The sequence below is a fragment of the Capricornis sumatraensis genome, chromosome 3, assembly GCF_032405125.1.
Source record: "Capricornis sumatraensis isolate serow.1 chromosome 3, serow.2, whole genome shotgun sequence".
Lineage (NCBI taxonomy): Eukaryota > Metazoa > Chordata > Mammalia > Artiodactyla > Bovidae > Capricornis > Capricornis sumatraensis.
In genome coordinates, this window is record NC_091071.1 from 103,121,236 (window position 1) to 103,125,117 (window position 3,882).

A 3,882-nucleotide genomic window follows, 5' to 3' on the forward strand; every position below is an offset into this window, starting at 1 on the left:
TGCACTGAATGCTAGGAGTCCTAATCACTGGACCATCAGGCAAGTCCCTATTTTGTTTTATTTTGTTTGCTTGTCTTCTCCTGGATTTGCAGATGTAAAAGTCTAGTCTGCAGTAAATCAGATAATACTCTATCACTTCTATTGTAGTCTTCATATGCATTCCATGCTTGTGTGTGTGAACTGGGAATATGTAGGATGTTGTAACACGACTGAAGTGACTTAGCAGCAGCAGCAGCAGGATGTTGTAAACTGTCAGACATAAGGAGAGGCCTGGACTTCTTAGGGAGGAGGATGTGAAGTAGTAAGGTCATTTGTAACATCATTGCCCATTTTGAAGGCATTGGATGGTGGGCTTTTTAGATGTGACTCTGTGGGATTTTAGGAGTAATTGGCCAGAACGATCACTGACATCTTTAAATTTCAAAGGAAGTCCTGACTGAAAAGATGCACAATGTGAGAGTTGTGAGGGCAAATTGAGGACTTCAGGTCAGGAGCCAGTACCTCCGATAGCTCTGAGAGACTGCTCCAAACAGGCAGTGGTGGTGGTAGTTCAGTCACTCAGTCATGTCCTTCTCTTTGTGACCCCATGGGCTGCAACACACCAGGCTTCCCTGTCCTTCACCATCTCCTAGAGCTTGCTCAAACTCATGTCGATTGAGTCAGTGATGCCATCCTACCATCTCATCCTCTGTCATCCCCTTTTCCTCCTGCCTTCAATGTTTCCGAGGATCACAGTCTTTCCCAATGAATCAGCTCTTTGCATCTGGTGGCCAAAGTATTGGAGCTTCAGCATCAGTCCTTTAAGTGAATATTCAGGGTTGATTTCCTTTAGTATTGACTGCTTTGATCTCTTGCAGTCCAAGGTACTCTTAAGAGTCTTCTCCAACACCAAAATTCAAAAGCATCAATTCTTTACCACTCAGCCTTCTTTATGTTTCAACTCTTACATCCATACATGACCACAGGAAAAACCATAGCTTTGACTATATCGATCTTTGTTGGTGAAATATTGTCTTTGCTTTTTAATATGCCATCTAGCTTTCATGGCTGCAGTCACCATCTGCAGTGATTTTGGAGCCCCAAAAAATAAAGTCTGTCACCGTTTTCATTGTTTCCCCATCTATTTGCCATGAAGTGATGGGACCGGATGCCATGATCTTTGTTTTCTGAATGTTGAGCTTTAAGCCAACTTTATCACTCTCCTCTTTCACTTTCATCAAGAGGCTCTTTAGTTCCTCTTCACTTTCTGCCATAAAGGTGGTGTCATCTGCGTATCTGAGGTTATTGATATTTCTCCCAGAAATCTTGATTCCAGCTTGTGCTTCATCCAACCCTGCATTTCACATGATGTACTCTGCATAGAAGTTAAATAAGCAGGGTGACAGTATACAGCCTTGAAGTACTCCTTTCCCGATTTGGAACCAGTCTGTTCTTGCATGTCCAGTTCTAACTGCTGCTTCTTGATGTGCACACAGGTTTCTCAGGAGGAAGGCAAGGTGGTCTGGTATTCCCATCTCTAAGAACTTTCCACAGTTTGTTGTGATCCACACAGAAGGCTCAAGAGGCAGTGGGGGGAGGTCAATATATAAGATTTTGGTGAAGGGGGAGTTCAATGCAATCAAGCGCTTACTTTACACAAGGCTTTCTGCTAGTCATGAGGAGCTGATGTCACCATGAAGGGATTTAGTGCCTTTCTAGATATGAAGAGATGTAAGGATTAGAATCATGAAATCAGTTCCTGAAAATATCTAACTATCTAAAGTCTTGTTCCACCATTTCCCTGGAGCACAGAGTGCCCCACTCTCCATTCTGCATTCCCCTCAGGGGATATTGAAGGCCAGTAGCTGCATAGCTGCAGCAGCACAAGATTCAGCTTCTGCAGAGGCAGATGGCAAATGCCCTTGTTGTTGTTGTTCAGTCTCTGGAAAAATGCTTTTGGCAAGTAAGTGCCAATTTATTTGGCACTTGAAGTATGGCAAATTCTGTAGACTAAATGTTTGTGTGTCTCCCAAATTGCCAACATCCGCTGGATCATGGAAAAAGCAAGAGAGTTCCAGAAAAACATATATTTCTGCTTTATTGACTATGCCAAAGCCTTTGACTGTGTGGATCACAATAAACTGTGGAAAATTCTGAAAGCGATGGGAATACCAGACCACCTGACCTGCCTCTTGAGAAACCTATATGCAGGTCAGAAAGCAACAGTTAGAACTGGACATGGAACGACAGACTGGTTCCAAATAGGAAAAGGAGTACGTCAAGGCTGTATATTGTCACTCTGTTATTTAACTTATATGCAGAGTACATCATGTGAAATGCTGGACTGGAAGAAACACGAACTGGAATCAAGATTGCTGGGAGAAATATCAATAACCTCAGATATGCAGATGACACCACGCTTATGGCAGAAAGTGAAGAGCAACTAAAAAGTCTCTTGATGAAAGTGAAAGAGGAGAGTGAAAAAGTTGGCTTAAAGCTCAACATTCAGAAAATGAAGATCATGGCATCTGGTCCCATCACTTCATGGGTAATAGATGGGGAAACAGTAGAAACAGTGTCAAACTTTATATTTTTGGGCTCCAAAATCACTGCAGATGGTGATTGCAGCCATGAAATTAAAAGACACTTACTCCTTGGAAGGAAAGTTACGACCAATCTAGATAGCATATTGAAAAGCAGAGACATTACTTTTCCAACAAAGGTCCATCTAGTCAAGGCTATGGTTTTTCCAGTAGTCATGCACGGATGTGAAAGTTGGACTTTGAAGAAAGCTGAGTGCCGAAAAATTGATGCTTTTAAACTGTGGTGTTGGAGAAGACTCTTGAGATCCCCTTGGACTGCAGGGAGATCCATCCAGTCCATTCTAAAGGAGATCAGTCCTGGGTGTTCTTTGGAAGGACTGATGCTAAAACTGAAACTCCAATACTTTGGCCACCTGATGCCAAGAGTTGACTCATTGGAAAACACTCTGATACTGGGAGGGATTGGGGGCAGGAGGAGAAGGGGACGACAGAAGATGAGATGGCTGGATGGCATTACTGACTTGATGGACATGGGTTTGGGTGAATTCTGGGAGTTGGTGATGGACAGGGAGGCCTGGTGTACTGCAGTTCATGGGGTCGCAAGAAGTCGGACACAACTGAACTACTGAACTGAACTGAACTGAACTGAACTGAATCCCTAACATCAGGGTATTTGGAAGTGGAGATTTTTGGAGGTGATTAGATCATGAAAGTGGAGCCCTTGTGAATGGGATTAGTGTCCTTATGAAGGAGCCCTAGAGAACTCCCTCATCTGTTCTTCATGTGAGCACAAGGGCCATCTATTAACTAGGAAGCAGGTTCTCACCAGACACTGGATGTGCTGATGCCTTGATCTTGGACTTCTCAGCCTCCAGAACTATGAGAGATAAATGTCTGTTGTTTATAAGCCACCCAGTCTGTGGTTCTTTTGTTATAGCAGCCTGAATGTACTGATATAGCAAGTGTAAGAAATCCTCTTTCCTTGTTGTTCAGTCGCTCAGTTGTGTCAGACTCTTTGCAACCCCATGGACTGCAGCATGCCAGGCTTCCCTGTCCTTCATCTCTCCCAGAGTTTGCTCAAAGCCATGTCCATTGAGTCGGTAATGCTATCCAGCCAGCTCATCCTCTGTCATCCCCTTCTCTTCCTGCCTTTGATCTTTTCCAGCATCAAGGTCTTTTCTAATGAGTCGGCTCTTCACATCAGGTGGCCAAAATACTGGAGCTTCAGCTTCAGCATCAGTCCTTCTAATGAATATACAGGATTGATTTCCTTTAGTATTGATTAGTTTGATCTCCTTGCTGTCCAAGGACCCCTCAAGAGTCTTCTCCAACACCACAGCTCAAAAGCATCAAGCCTCTT